This window comes from Chrysemys picta, chromosome 3 (assembly GCF_011386835.1).
Source record: "Chrysemys picta bellii isolate R12L10 chromosome 3, ASM1138683v2, whole genome shotgun sequence".
Taxonomy (NCBI): Eukaryota; Metazoa; Chordata; order Testudines; family Emydidae; genus Chrysemys; species Chrysemys picta.
The window spans coordinates 155,320,684-155,336,736 of record NC_088793.1 but is presented as its reverse complement, the minus strand read 5'-3'; the positions used below and the strand labels follow the sequence as shown (position 1 = coordinate 155,336,736).

The window sequence follows — 16,053 nt, the reverse complement described above, 5'->3', positions numbered from 1 at the left end:
CTTGTCTTCTCAGGTAGGCTGCTCACACTGCTAGACATTTTGTAAAGACTCTCGGTGCTGTGAAGAGTCTGAATGGCAGTACCTTATACAGGTAATGATTTGGTCCCATTGTGAATCTCAGGTAATTCCTGTGAGCCACACGTATGGCTCTCTGTCAGTACATGTCCTGTAAATTAAGAGCCACAAACCAGTCTTGAACCTGAGGAGACAGAATGATGGAGGTACACCTTTACCCCGATATAACACTGTCCTCGGGATCCAAAAAATCTTACCGTGTTATAGGTGAAACCGCGTTATATCGAACTTGCTTAGATCCACCGGAGGGCACAGCCCCGCCCCCACCTCCACCCCGGAGCATTGCTTTACCGCGTTATATCCGAATTCGTGTTATATTGGGTTGCGTTATATCAGGGTAGAGGCGTATATGTACATTCCAGCTAAATTAATAGAACAGAGGCATGTGTTTCCATCCTGAATCTGAAGCAGTGTATGTACTTATTCAGCATCCTCAGGTCTAGGATAAGCTAGTATTGGGAGAAGCCTCTTCCCCTGTGATCCTGAGGAACCTTTTTCATGGCTTCATTGCTTCACCATTTCTTTCTGTAATAAGATATCATGAGAGGAGTCCCTGAAGAGGGCCAGGGAAGGGGGGAAAAGTGTGGAAATGAACGGTATAGTAATAGGCACCTGTGTCCAACAGCTATTTGTCTGAAGTGATAGCTGACCAGGTCTGAGAGGACAGGGCAAGGTACCTCCCAAAGATGGGTTGCTGGTTCCTGATCAGCTCTGATGTGGCTCCCAATTCTGTCATCAAGTCTGTTGCCTAGTTGAAAGGGCAGACTGGGCAACAGAGGAGGAAGATGGGCTTATTCTCGAATATCTGATCGCTTCTGTCATTGATACTCCAGCTCTCTACCATGGGTGAGGCCGTTGCTTCTGTGGGGGACTGATATTTGTAGGGAATATTCGTAGAGTGTTGGTGTATCAATTCCCAGTGACCTCAGTATGGCTCTTGAATCTTTTAAGGAGTAGAGTGCTTAGTATATCTTTTTACTGACAAGCTTCATCCCTTCAAATTGAAAGTCCTGTATATACCGGATTCTTACTCTAAAGTCTTGAAATAGCAAGAGACAGGTGCAAATTCCAAGGCTCAGGTTTTTGGCTCTTCAAGTTACTAGTACATGCACAGATCCTTGCAAGCTCACAGATACTTGCAACAAGCTCCCAATGTAAATATTTGTAACCAAACAACAAGAACAAACTAAAAAATAACCAGAAAAACAACAGAACACCCTTTCCCCCCCCACACACACACACAGAGAAAGTGTGACTCAGAATTTCTCTTCCAACCTCTTAAGGGAGGTGTGCGGGTTAGTGAATTCAGCAAATGTCTAACATGTAATTATATAGTGTATTTTAGAAGTCTCCATTTAAGTTACATATTCAAACTTCTAATTATCAAAACAACATTTTGGGTATATAGTTGCTGAATTTTGAAAGGAAAAAGTAATTTTCTTTTTTTAAAGAAGCCACATTCACTGGATTTCTACTGCTGCTGTCTAACAACCTCAAGGGATGTTTCTAAAATAAACCCTAACTGAATTGGGCAGACACAGCTCACTTAACAGTACATTACAATGTTATATTTATACACACAAATGCAACCAAAACAGGAGAAGTTTAACTATTATCTCACAGAATAGAAGGCTTCTCAATGTAAACACTTTACAAAAGAAAGACTTGAATAAAAACGACTCAGAGAGCTTGGGCACCCCATCTCAGGGAGAGATTCTGCAACAAACATGACACAAACCATCGGCATGTCTACACTAGAGCATTATACCATAGCTAATTCAACTCGTATGATTGCACCAACATAAAGAGCAATCATGCATTGCACAGCAGACATACTGTTTCATCTGCCATTCTGTTACATGTCCACAAGCACCATAGTAGTGATGTGGACTATCTTCGGAGTATCCACAGTTTGACAACTCCCTGAATCATTGGCTTGTGATAGATTTGGAAAGGGTTTCTGGGAGGCCAAAGGAATTATGTGAGAATGGGTCAAATTGCCAAAATTCCCTAAGAAATGACATTTCCACAAGTTATTTTCAGAACAGAGGATTGACTGAACAACTTAGAGCTCAATATTTGTTCACAGACAGTTCTTTTCTTGAGGTCTTGCAAATTATGTGGCTTCAGTGGTGGTGTAAAGGGTTCTGGCAATAATTCCTGGGGATAGATATAGCCTAGAAATGCATGGAATTCATGCTGCAACTCAGTGACACTAGTTGTGCTCCCACCCCCTGGCCTCAATCGGCTCTGTAAAATACATTTAACAAGCAAAGCACTGCTTTTGAGTGATGACCTTGATTACAGACGGTTGGGACAGAGTTGTACTCGAGACCAGGATGAGCAGCAGTGGCTGCAGAACTTCAGAAAGAGGAAGGAGACTTTTCTCTGCCTCTCTGGGGAGAAGGTCTAAACACCGCAGTGCCAGACCACAAGGATGAGAAACCTCTCACCATGGAGGGCTGCTAGGCCTCTCAGCACTGACCATTCAGAGTTTTGGTGGAAAGGACATTCCACCAACGAGTCAGTCTGGCACAGGGTCACATATGCCCAAAGATACCTACACCTCAATTCACTTTGAGGATTTTGACTTAGTAGATGACATACCACTTCTAAAGCAGGCATGGCAGTTGGACTGTAGGGACTATCTTATTGCGAAGTCTGGAGATACTAGCAGAGTGCAGGACTCCGCACAGAGACATGATTCAGGCTTCTATGTCAAGAAGAGAATCTCTAACATACTTGGGAACTTTGTAGCTATTCTGGAATATTCCACCATAAAATTTCAGGATACTCAAATGTATTCTCACACACTACATATTTTAATATGCTACTGTACTTCATTACATCTTCCATAAGAATTATATGCTGTAAGACGTAATACATTTTAAGAGAATTTGCTAAAACTATCTTCCTCTCAAGGAGGAAGGGAGGCAAAACTGAATATACTGATGGCCTACCAATATGGAACAGCATCCTTGGAATGGTAGCTAGTGAATGGTAACTACATTTATTTTTGCCTACATTTAATTTCCGTAACATCAAAACTACAAAACTGTTTTGGTTTCACAGACAACTATCTCCCAGCTATCCTTCAAATGACCTACTGTAACAAGGATAGGAAACAGCTGCTTAAACCTGGCCATTGCATGTATTTGTCATTCAAGACTTAAGATGTGTGATTGGCTAGAACCATTGCTATTTCACCCACAGCAAGACCCAAATGAAACCTCATTCAAATTAGTTATTTTATTGTCTTACATTTGGGATTTTTACTTTTTTACTTGCTCAAGCTGACATTACTATACATGATTAACAAAATACAACTCAATATCTGGCACAAAGAAGCTATTTGCACCCAGTAGCGTTTCAAAACTAAGATGTCTCTCCATGTCAAGAAATAAGGAAGACATTCTCCCTTCAGATTAGGGGAATTGCAACAGGCACCATGCCTAGCTTTATTACAAATGTAAGTGTGGAAAAAAAGTTTAATTTATATAGGAACTAGAAGCAAACAGCTATTTTAAGTCAAGTTTTGGGAACTGAAATCCAAGATAAAACCACTGATGTCAAAGAACAAAATGAACTGAAATGTTCATATTTCAGTGAAAATGGTGCCAAATACAAATATTGGAAACAGTGGATAACTGTCAAGTTATTTAAAACTTGGTATTCAAGTGGAATAAATTTAAACCTTATGTTCTTAATAAACTAATGCTCTGTCCTCTAAGCAAAACCATAATTCTGAGAAATCTCCACTCCCTCTGCCACTTGCAATGGTTAGAAATAGATGATTCTGCAGAAACACTCCTTATAAATCAAATAGACATGAAAGTAGATTTTAAGGAAACTCTAGCGTAAAATCTACTTTTCTACTGGAGAGGGCAAGACACGCTCAGACTGGTGCTTTTCTTAAAAATTCAAGCCCCAAACTTTAAAAGACGATCAGACATATACAAGAACATTAAACTCACACCTTCCCAGTTTGCAGAGATTAATAGAGAGATTAAACCAGACCAAATGCACCCTTTCTCTAATAAGCCATGTTAAATTCAGAAAGCTAACTGCTTCCCGTATTTGAAGATATGCTACATTCAACTGCTCATTGATAATAAACCACTTAATAAATCACTTAAAAGCAACCTGCAAAAGAGAAAGAAAAAAAAAACACATGGCTTGTGCTCTTTTCATACATTCATAGAGGTTAAAGCCAGAATGGATCCTTATATCATCTAGTTTGACCTCCCGTATATTGCAGGCCATTAACTTTCACCCAGTTACCCCTACACTGAGACAATGATCATGTCTTTGACTCAAGCATAACTTGTGTTTGACTAAAGCTTATCTTTCAGAAAGGCTTCCTTTCTTGACTTGAAGACACCAAGAGATGAAGAACCCACCACTTCCTTTGGAAGTTTGTTCCAGTGGTTAATCACCGTCACTGCCTAATTTCTTATAAGAATTTGTGTGGCTGCAGCATCCAGGCACTGGTTCTCGTTTCTGTATTTCTCTGCAAGATGAAAAAGCCCCTTGGTATCCTGTATTTCTTCCACATGAAAATACTTATATACTATAATAAAGTCATATCACAATCTCCTTTTTGATAAATTGGACATATTGAGTTGAGTTCTTTCAGTTATCACTGTAAGGCATTTTTTTCTAGGCCTCAATTTTTGTGGCTCTTTTCTGCCTCCCCAATTTTCTCCTCAAATATCCTTTTTAAAACATGGATACTCAAACTATTCACAGTATTCCAGTATTGGTCTCACCAACAGTAGATAATGTTTTCATCCCTCAGCTCACCTCCCTACTCACTACTCCCATGTTTATACATCCAAAGATTGCAGTTGTGTTATTTTATATTCAAGAAATCCACTAGACTTAATAATTCATTGCCGGTAACTTAACAACAGTCTTTATTGGATACATACTTTATTGGATACATACAGAGCATCTTAACTCAGGTCAATCTATCAGCCTAACCTAAAACCAAAGCTTCTTCTCACTGTCAGTTCCCACACTAAGTACAAATAGGATCTTCAGAAAATCACAGGAACACCACAAAAACGAGGAGTCCTTGTGGCACCTTAGAGACTAACAAATGTATTTGGGCATAAGCTTTCGTGGGCTAGAACCCACTTCATCAGATGCATGGAGTGGAAAATACAGTAGCAAGTATATTTATACATAGTACATGAAAAGATGGGAGTTGCCTTACCAGGTTGGGGGGGTGGGAGGGGGTCTAACGAGACAATAGATAATACTACTGATAATTAAAAATGTCCTCTGGAATGTTGGTTGAAGCACGAAGTGACATATGAATCTTTAGCACATCTGGCACATAAATATCTTGCGACGCCGGCTACAATAGTGCCATGAGAACACCTGTTCTCACTTTCAGGTAACATTGTAAACAAGAAGTCGGCAGCATTATCTCCTGCAAATTGTAACCAAACTTGTTTGTTTGAACGATTAGTTGAAGTAGGACTCGCAGGCGCTAAAGTTGTACATTTTTTTTAATAGAGTTATTTTTTGTACATAATGCTACATTTGCAAGTTCAACTTTCATGATAAAGAGACTGCACTACAGTACTTGTATTAGGTGAATTGAAAAATACTATTTCTTTTGTTTTTTACAATGCAAATATTTGTAATCAAAAATAAATATAAAGTGAGCACTGTACACTTTGTATTCTGTGTTGTAATTGAAATATATTTGAAAATGCAGAAAACATCCAAAAATATTTAAATAAATGGTATTCTATTTTTGTTTAAAAGCGCAATTAATCGCAATTAATTTTTTTCAATTGCGATTAATTTTTTTTAATCGCTTGACAGCCCTACTTAACGTAGTCTTCATTAGATACATTGTTAAAATATACACAAAGCATCCAGACTCAGGTCAACATATCAGTCTAACCTAAAACCAACATTCTATTCATTCTCTTAAAGCCAAAGAAGCATCACAGCAGTGGCCCTTTTTTATGACTGCATCACACCTGCAGTTCATGTTTAGTTGCTTGTCCACTGTGACCTCCAAACCTTTTCAGAATCACTGCTTTGCAGGATACGGTCTCTCATTCTGTAGGTATGGCCTGCATTCCGTGTTCTGAGAGGTATCAATTTGCATTTGGATGTATTAAAATGCATTTTGTTTGAATGGGTCCATCTTATTAACAATCTCAATTGCTCTGTATGACTGCCCCCGTCCCCACCACTTACCATTCTGTCAATTTCGGTCATCTGCAAATTTTATCAGTAATGATTTTATAATTACTTCCAGATCACTGACGAAAATGTTGAAAGCGTGGGGTCTAGTAACAATCTCTGCAAGACACCACTATGATTCCCCCCAATTAACTATGATTCCCCACTGACGACAGTAGAATCTCAAAGATATGAACACCAGAATTACGGACTGACCAGTCAACCAGACACTAAGTGAAACCCAAAGTTACCAATCAGGCAGCAGCAGAGACCAAAAAAAAAAAAAAAAAAAAAAAGCAAATACTGTACTGTAGCTGGATTGCATCTTAAAGGTAGGCACATCTGGGCTGCCTGTCCCCGTCCCACTCGCAGGGCAGCCACTTAAGCAAGATGCTGAAGCTGCCAACCCAAGACAGCTGGAGCTAGACCAGCAGAGTAGGAGTGGCGCTGGGGTCTGCACCACTTTCAAACCCCCGCGTCCCCCTCACGGAGGGGAATGCACTGTTTTTACCCCCCTCCCATCTGCCAGGGGATGCGCTGTTCTCTCTCTCTCTCTCTCTCGCTCTCAAACACACCCCGCTGCCAGGAGGAGGACAAGCTTGCAAACTCATGAGGGTGCTGAGTATGGAGCCTCAGCCACGGCTGAAGCCTGGCCTGGAGTGTCAGCTGCTAGATCTAGAGCCTGAACGGCGCTTTTTTCAGCATTACAGACCATCGCTGTTCTCGAGGCGTCCGTAACTCTGAGGTTCTACTGTACTGAGATCTGTCAGTTAGCCCGTTCTTAATCCATTTAATGTTGCTTTATTTATTTTATTTAATGTTGCTAATTTTTTAATCAGAATGTCATGCGGTACTAACTCAAATGCCTTACAAAAGTTTATTACAGCTACACAGTTATCTTTATCCATCAAACTTGTAAACTCAAAAAATGAAATCAGGTTTGACAAAACTTAGTTCCCATAAAACCACATTGACTGACATTAGTTATATTCCAGTGCTTTAGTTCTTTATCAACTGAATAAGGCATATCGAGTTTCCACTCTTTTACATAGGTCTGCTGTCAGGCTAACAGTTACCTGTGTCATCCCAGCACTCAGCACTCTTCCAGCTGTCAGGAATTAGCTCAGTATTCTAAGATTTATTAAAAAGTAACACCAACAGGCCAGATATTACACCATGCAACCCCTTTAAGATTTTTGAGGGCACATTATCCAGCCCTTTGGATTAAGGCCTGCTCTACACCAGGAATTTACTTTACTATTGCTTTGCCTCTCAGGGTATGAAAAATCCACACCCCTGTGACACATCCCCCCCCCCACACACACACACCCCCCAGTGTAGACCAGCACTGGGTCGATGAAAGGATTCTTCTATCAACCTAGCTATCACCTCTCGGGGAGGTGGATTACCTATGCTGACAGGAGAAGCCATCCTGTAGGCATAGATAGTGTCTACACTGAAGCACTATAGTGGTACAGTTGCACCACTGTAGTGTTTTAAGGGTAGACAAACCCTTAAAATGCTTATCCCTAGCAGATGTTGTCTTAACAGTCTCCTTTATTGACAAGTGGACTGAAAAGTATTTCATCATCCTCGTGTGATAAAAGCACATCATCCTGCATCTTTCCAACACAAAAATATTTATTCAACACTTCTGCCTTTTCTGCATCATTATCAACAGTTTTACCATGCTAGGATTTCTTTTGTTCCTGAAAAAAACAAAAAACAAACAAACAAACAAAAACCTGTATCACCCTTAATGTCTCCAACCAAAAAGGTTAGACTAGGGTTACCATATCTCATAAATAAAAAAAGAGGACCCTCCACGGGCCCTGGCCCCGCCCATTTCCCCACCCCCTAGCCCCGCCCCAACTCCACCCCTTCCCCCAACCTAACTCCGCCCCCTCCTCCCTTCCACTCCCAGCCAGGGGGAAAGGGCTGCCCCAGTGCTACCGGCTTCAGGGTTTGCCAGGCAGCCCCCAGACCCTGCGCCCCCAGCCGGCGCTTCCCCAGCGCAGCTGGAGCCCGGGAGGGGAAGCGCCCAGCCGGGGGCGCAGGGTCTGGAGGCTGCCCGGCAAACCGTGAAGCCGGTAGCGCTCGGGCTTTGGGCAGCCCCTATGCCTCCAGACCCTGCGCCCCCAGCCGGGCACTTCCCCTCCCGGGCTCCGGCAGCGCAGGGTCCGGAGGCACGGGGCTGCCCGAAGCCGGTAGCGCTCGGGCAGCCCGGCTCTTAAACAGAGCCGAAGAGTCGGGGAGGAGCAGAGCCGCCATTTTCCCGGACATGTTCGGCTTTTTGGCAATTCCCCCCGGACGGGGGTTTGACTGCCGAAAAGCCGGACATGTCCAGGAAAAAGAGGACGTATGGTAACCCTAGGTTAGACCCCCACCTGTGATTGGCAGGCTGCCCTGTTTGTACAGCCCCATTTCCCACTGGAATGTGGCTCAATGCTCCATAAAACCAAAACCTACAGATTCACAGCAAAACTGAGAAAGACTACAGTTGACAATTTTGGTATTTCTAAGGCAAAAACAGAAACCCCCCAAGCTTTAATACTTTATTATATCATGAAGAAAAAGGTACAAGTCTAATTTTTAAACAATTATTTGAAGACATATTTAAGTGGAACAAAGGCCACTAATGCCACCATGACACCTGCTAATATTTTTGAGGAAAGGAAAAATTTAAGAAGGGTTCCAACAAATTTTCCAATTGATTTCTAGAATATAAATTATCATAACAATAATGTGATAAAACAAAGCTTGAAAAAAATTTCTACAAGAGAAACTTTGGACAAGACAGGAAGTTTACTGTAGCTACAAGAGCAAAATTGATTCAACTATGAATTAAATAACAATCAAAAATCTTTTTTTTCTATTTAGGTTTTTCATATGATTCAGTATATAAATACAGGCTATGACACTGGAAAAATGCTATACTTTTTCATTCAATGATGCATTAAGTTAAATATATTTTTCCTTTTCTAATGCTGTAGTCAAAATGCTATCATGATTAGGTTTCTCAAACAATATTCTTTACATTCTAATAGGTAAAGCAACACGAAAAGGAAACAATCATGCACCTTTATTCCCAACTATCACATGAATTGCACTTGTTATTGATTGTCTGGCATTGGTCACATGCTTTCTCCAAGGACACGTTCCAAACTTGTAGAAAGTTTAAGAGCATCAAATGACTTAAGCATAGTATTGGGAGGAATCTAATAGCTGCTGAAACCCTGAAGACAGTCCTCTTCTATACTCTTCAGAATTAGTCAGCTAAAAAAGCAAAATGTTATTTAATTCCCAGTTAAAATTAACTATTTAAAATATATTCATCCCATTTGAAAGACTGTTCTGCTAGTAGCAGCATATGGCAGAACTACATACAACTGATGTCCTTGATAAATGCCACAGGAAGTTAGAGGCATTTTTCTAAAGTTAGGTCATAGACCAGATAGAGTGCTAGTTACCTGAAGAAGAGCAGTGTGTGGCTCAGAAACTTTTCTTTCTCACCAACAGAAGTTGGTCCAATAAAAGATATTACCTCACTCATCTTCTCTCTATAAGTTACCTCAGAGAGGATCTCTCTCCCTGATCCCATACCATCACAAGTAGGATCCGGAGAAATACTTGAGCTGAAACGGTTTATGTATAAGTAAGAGAGAGCTGTTGGCAGGATACACTCTGTGAGGGTCCCTGGATTCACTTGGTCCAAAATAGCCTAATCTTGTTGATTTTTGGGGTACTACAAAGACTTTCTATTTTTCCTAGTTTTGAGAAAGAGGAATATAATGAGGGTGGTCACTAGTGGAACAGGATGGGGACTGTTCTAATCTTTCTTTTGCTTGGCTATAGCTTGCTGGGAGTCAGGTTGGATTTATTGGAACTGTGATAATAATTAAGGGAGTTGTGATTGCTTTCCAAATCCATCCAACATTGCCATCTGATTCTCTCTTGCTACATACACCTCATTCTTCCCAAAAGAAGAACATATTATATTCAACAGCATTTTCATAAAAAGTTTTGTGCCTACTGTACATTTGCATAGAAATTTTTTTTTTTAAAAAAAACACAAATATTTAATTATACACTAGCTTGCTAAAGCAGGAGGAAGATGAAAACTGAAAATTTAAGAAATGTCTTTAAGATGCTCAGACATGTTTGGAAAGAACTAGACAAGCATCACATTGCTTTACTTGGGGTTATAATCTGGTTTTAAGACTAGTGAACCCATGCAGTTTTTTTCTTTCAAACTTCAACAGCAGATAATTCATGTTTTCAATCATACTAATACAAGATTTCTAGTACCATACCAAATTATATTTTTGAGCCAATTTCTCAAACATTTTCACAGAAACCATGAAGGCCTTTCAAAAGCATTGAACAATATAACCTCACTAGTTTGCAAACATCATAACCTTTTCACTTTTTCATTTTGTACAAAGATATATGCAATCATGTTAGTAATATATATTTTAGAAAGAGTATGGTTTATGTTAATTTTAACATGCCTGGAAAAGTTTGATCTATACTGATTAAAATCTATATTTATAAAACGAAAGGAAAAATTAGCCACAGAAACCATGCTTAGTTTAGAAAAACAAGCATCTTGCTACCAAATGCTGTCCTAAGTTTAGATGTCTGTCTTGCTAAAACATTGTAATTACGAGAAACCAAAATGGATTTCTAAATGTTTCAAGATGAACTAGCCACTGAGTAATTTGCAAGATATGCAATTATCTTCTGAATTCAAATACATACAATGTTAATACTTACCATGAAAAAATGCAAATTACACATTTTAGCTTATGCAGGTACTGAGGAAATCAGGGTAGGATGCAGGCCATTTAAAATTTGAGAATATCACCAGACAAGAGAAACCATAATTAAATCTAAGAGCAAAATATACCAAGTGATGTGGAAAGAGTGTATTAGACAAAAATATTGTTCCCCTGAAAAATGAGCTTTCCACTGATTCAGCCTGATGGGGTTAGGTACTCTTGGACATGTTAATCCCTACAGAATGGAGCCCATGGGCAGTTAAAGTTTTGTTAAAACTGGAGCATTGACCAGATGATTCATGTCAGTTACCCAGGCTAAATGTCCCTAGCTAAAAAGAGAAACAAAGAAGTCCAAACGGTTTCCAGCTCAAGTCCTGTTTGGGACTACATCAACATGAACTAGGTACCTTTTAGTTCACGCCAACAGGGTCTACATGGGGCAATTAAAGAACACCACTTTAGAGTGCTCTACAATTCACATCCCCATAATCTGGACCAGGGATGGCCAACCTGTGGCTCCGGAGCCACATGCGGCTCTTCAGAAGTTAATATGCGGCTCCTTGTATAGGCATCGACTCCGGGGCTGGAGTTACAGACGCCAACTTTCCAATGTGCCGGGGGGTGCTCAACCCCTGGCTCTGCCCCAGGCCCTGCCCCCACTCCACCCCTTCCCTCCCCCTCCCCTAAGCCACCGTACCCTTGCTCCTCCCACTCTCCCTCTGGTGGGCGGGAGCTCATGGGGGGCTGCTGACATACTACTGTGGCTCTTTGGCAATGTACATTGGTAAATTCTGGCTCCTTCTCAGGCTCAAGTTGGCCACCCCTGGTCCGGACTGTGTAGACAAGCCCTTAAGTCTTGATCACTCATTTTACTATATGCTAATGCCACCTGCTGAGAAAAAGGTGAACTAACTGAAAGTTGAGCATCTTGATTGGTTGGAATGCCTAGAATAAAAATGGTATGTCCAAAACATTTTGATTGGCTGGAACAGCAGCAATTAAAAATAGAAGTGAATGGCTATTGATTGATTGATTGAAATACTAGAGATACCTCAATCTAGATAACATTCCCAAAACAGTGAAAAATTAATAACAGTAACAAATTATGTAGAATCCAGGAAAGACAAAATCATTTGTATAGAAAAAAATTTATTAGACATCAACATGGAAAAACTGCTAAAGCTAAGTGCAAATTTTGTTCTTTTGAATGTGTGACACATGTAGATAGAATGGACAAAACGCTTGTTGAATTCTTGTGTTGTGTCCAACTACTGTAAAAGCTAGATTACTGCAGTCAAAACACAAAAAGAGGGAAGACTGGTCTGCATCAAAATTTGTTTTCTTCTGTGCATTCTCCTTCCACTACGTCTTCAGCAGTACTAGTATGAAGCATGCAGTCTTTTGATTAAGATAGTGATGAGTGACAATGAAACTGAAGCTAATTTCATTTCTTCATCTTCTAATAAGAATTTTGCTACTCTGCCTGCTTCAGCATCAAAAACTCCCACTCTTACACAGCCTTCAGATGTTCATCAAATTGGTACTAAGACAATTTGAACAGAACGTCCCGTGATCAGAAAAATTAATTTGACCGTACATTTGCTAGAAGTATTTATAACAGTAATACACCACTACACATAGTCCAAAATTCTTTACACACTAGAATTTTTTTAATTTTTTTTTTTTTTTTTTTTTGCAATTTACAAAGTCTTCCGAATGCCAAAGCAGACGATGTGAAAAAGCGTTGGTGTTGTTGCACAAGTTCCCCATGACTCTCTAGTCAGTGTCTGATGGAGAAGTATTCACAACAAGGGTGCCATCAATGTCATGGTGGTAACTCCACAACCAGTGTTTTGCTAATTCCAGTGCACAACTGAGCATCATCACACATCCCAATAGATTGCTGATCAGTTTAAAAGTATAATTAATGAATTGGGTCCACATAAGGTTATTTCAGTTGTGACTGACAACACAGCTAATATGAAAGCTCTTTGGCCTTAGTTGATAAATGAGTATCCACACCTTCCCTGTTATGGATGTGCAGCCCAGACCATGCAGCTTTTCACTGGTAATGTATAAGATCTTATAACTTTCTCATCACATGTCAAAAGCGAAAAGCATTGTCAAGGTTTTCAAAAAAACAACCGAGCATCAGCAGCGATTTTCAGCGTCATTTAGTACAGCACTCAATTACATCCACGCCAAGACAGATTTGTCATAATTGACAGGCAGCTTCTATTAAATGTTTCAAAGATCTTCAAATATTCAAGAAGGCTCTACAATCAGTTGCTGCTGAAGAAGGGGTGGCCGGGTGTTGCCCATGAGAAAACCCCCATTGACATTCTTGATGGTGTCTTTTGGGTGTGAAACTCAAAATTCGTTTCACTACTTGAATCTGTAGCTCAATCCATTCTGAATATGGAAAACTTATAGTTCTACATTGCCTGATGCCAAGAACAAATTCCTGAACATTAAGAAACATTTGTGAGAATACTGAACAACCTGCTTACAAAAAAGTTGAAGAGAAACAGATAGACAAAATAATATCATGGAAAAATCAAGTGATCACTCCCACACACAATGCTACCGACCTTCTTGATCCATACTTCCAGTGCCAACTTGTGACCTCAGTGACTATTGCAAATTTTAAAGGATATAACAAACAAAACAATTCTGATAGAGGTAGCAAGTCCTAAAGCAAGAAGCAGCCCACTCAGTCATAAAACAATGCAGAGTGTAATCCCAGCAGTTGAATCAAAACAGCTTGTTTTCTCCTTCATCATGGAGGGAAAGATTGAGTCACTGCACTCTAGTTACAGTGGCAGAAATTCTTTTAACGCTTCTGTGTACTACTACACGTGTGGAATGAAATTGGTCAGTTTGGGTGACTGTATATTCAAGAACCAGAAACAGTCTAAAGACCTCCACTGCTAGGAAGCTTATGACCACATATCACAATTTAAGATTAGTGAAGAAAATGGCAGATGAGAGTTGACTCAATATTCATCAGATGAAGAGCAATAAGGAGATACCGAGAAATTTGATGACAATGACAAGCACAGGTGCTGACTTTTGTTTTTGCCGGTGGGTACTCACTTCTCTCTCTCCCTCCCCCTATACGAGCAGCAGGCAGGGCCTCAGGGAGAAGAGGCCAAGCAGGGGTGGGACCTCGGGTCCAGGCACTGGGGCTCACAAAAGATTAATCTGGCCCTATGGGTGCTGAGCACCCAGAGCCATCCCCCTAGCTAGTCTATTCCACGGGGGAGGGGGGGCAGGCCACTGCGGGGGAGAGGGCTGGCTTGGGGGACAGGAGGGACCACCCCCCAGCACTCACTGGTGGCTCAGCTGGGGCCGGGTTGCTACACCTCCCGCCGCCAGTGAGTGCAGTCCCGGCCCTGCTGCAGTCCTCAGCGGAGTGGGGGGCAGGGCTTGGGTAGAGCAGGGGCATGAAGAGGTGGAGCAGGGGCGGAGACTTTGGGGAAGGCATGGCGTGGGGGCGGAGCAGGGGGCGGAAGAGGCGGGGCTGGGAAATTTGCACAGGGCACCAGGAAATTTGGTGCCTCAAATTTCCTGGTGCCCTACGCAGCTGCATACTTTGCGTATGGGTAGGGACGGCCCTGTGAGCACCCCCTATTTTGGGGGGGGGGGGGGGGGGAAGAGAAGGATGCATGTTTGAGCCCCAAAGCACTCATGGAATTGGTGCCTATGATGAAAAGACTAGACATACAAAATATTTAAATAAATGGTATTCTATGAGCTGTCATTCAATTAAAAAAATTAATCGCAATTAATCATGCAATTAAGCAACAATAGAATACCATTTATTTAAATATTTTGGATGTTTTCTACATTTTCAAATATATTTATTTCAATTACTACACAGAATACAAAGTGTACAGTGCTCACTTTATATTTATTTTTGATTACAAGTATTTGCACTGTAAAAAAAACAAAAGAAATAGTGTTTTTCAATTCACCTAATGTAAGTACTGTAGTGCAATCTCTTTATCATGAAAGTTGAACTTACAAATGTAGAATTATGTACAAAAAACTGCATTCAAAAATAAAACAATGTAAAATTTTAGAGCCTGCAAGTCCACCCAGTCTACTTCTTTTTCAGCCAATCTCTCAGACCAACAAGTTTCTCATGGCACGGTTGTAGCCGGCGTCACAAGATATTTACGTGCCAGATGCGATGAAGATTCATATGTCCCTTCATGCTTCAACCACCATTCCACGGGACATGCATCCATGCTGATGACAGGTTCTGCTCGATAACAATCCAAAGCAGTGCAGATCAATGCATGTTCATTTTCTGCCACCAGCAGAAGATTGATTTTCTTTTTTGGTGTTTCGGGATCTGTAGTTTCCACATCAGAGTGTTGATCTTTTAAGATTTCTGAAAGCATGTTCCACACCTCGTCCCTCTCAGATTTTGGAAGGCGCTTCAGTTTCTTAAACCTTGGGTCAAGTGCTGTAGTTATCCTTAAAAATCTCACATTGGTACCTTCTTTGCATTCTGTGAAATCTGCAGCAAAAATGTTCTTAAAATGAACAAAATGTGTTGGGTCATCATCCAAGACTGCTATAACATGAAAGATATGGCAGAATGCGGATAAAACAAAGCAGGGGACATACAATTCTCCCCCAAGGAGTTTAGTCACACAATTTAATTAACTCATAATTTTTTTAAAGGAGCATCATCAGCATCGAAGCATGTCATCTGGAACGGTGGCCGAAGCATGAAGTGGCATAGGAATGTTTAGCATATCTGACATGTAAATACCTTGCAATGCCGACTACAAAAGTGCCATTCAAATGCCTTGTTCTCATTTTCTGGTGACACTGCAAATAAGAAGCAGGCAGCAATATCTCCTGTAAATGTAAATAAACTTGTTTGTCTTAGCGATTGGCTGAACAAGAAGTCGGACTGAGTGGACTTGTAGGCTCTGAAGTTTTACACTGTTTTGTTTTTGAGTGCAGTTATGTA

General features: G+C 40.7%; 1 protein-coding gene across 13 annotated transcripts in view; it reads right to left on the bottom strand.

Annotated features, from left to right (window-relative positions):
• LCLAT1 (lysocardiolipin acyltransferase 1) overlaps nt 1–16,053 on the bottom strand; it is a 205,422-nt gene that overhangs the window by 172,150 nt on the left and 17,219 nt on the right. The gene's annotated exons all lie outside the window — the stretch shown is intronic.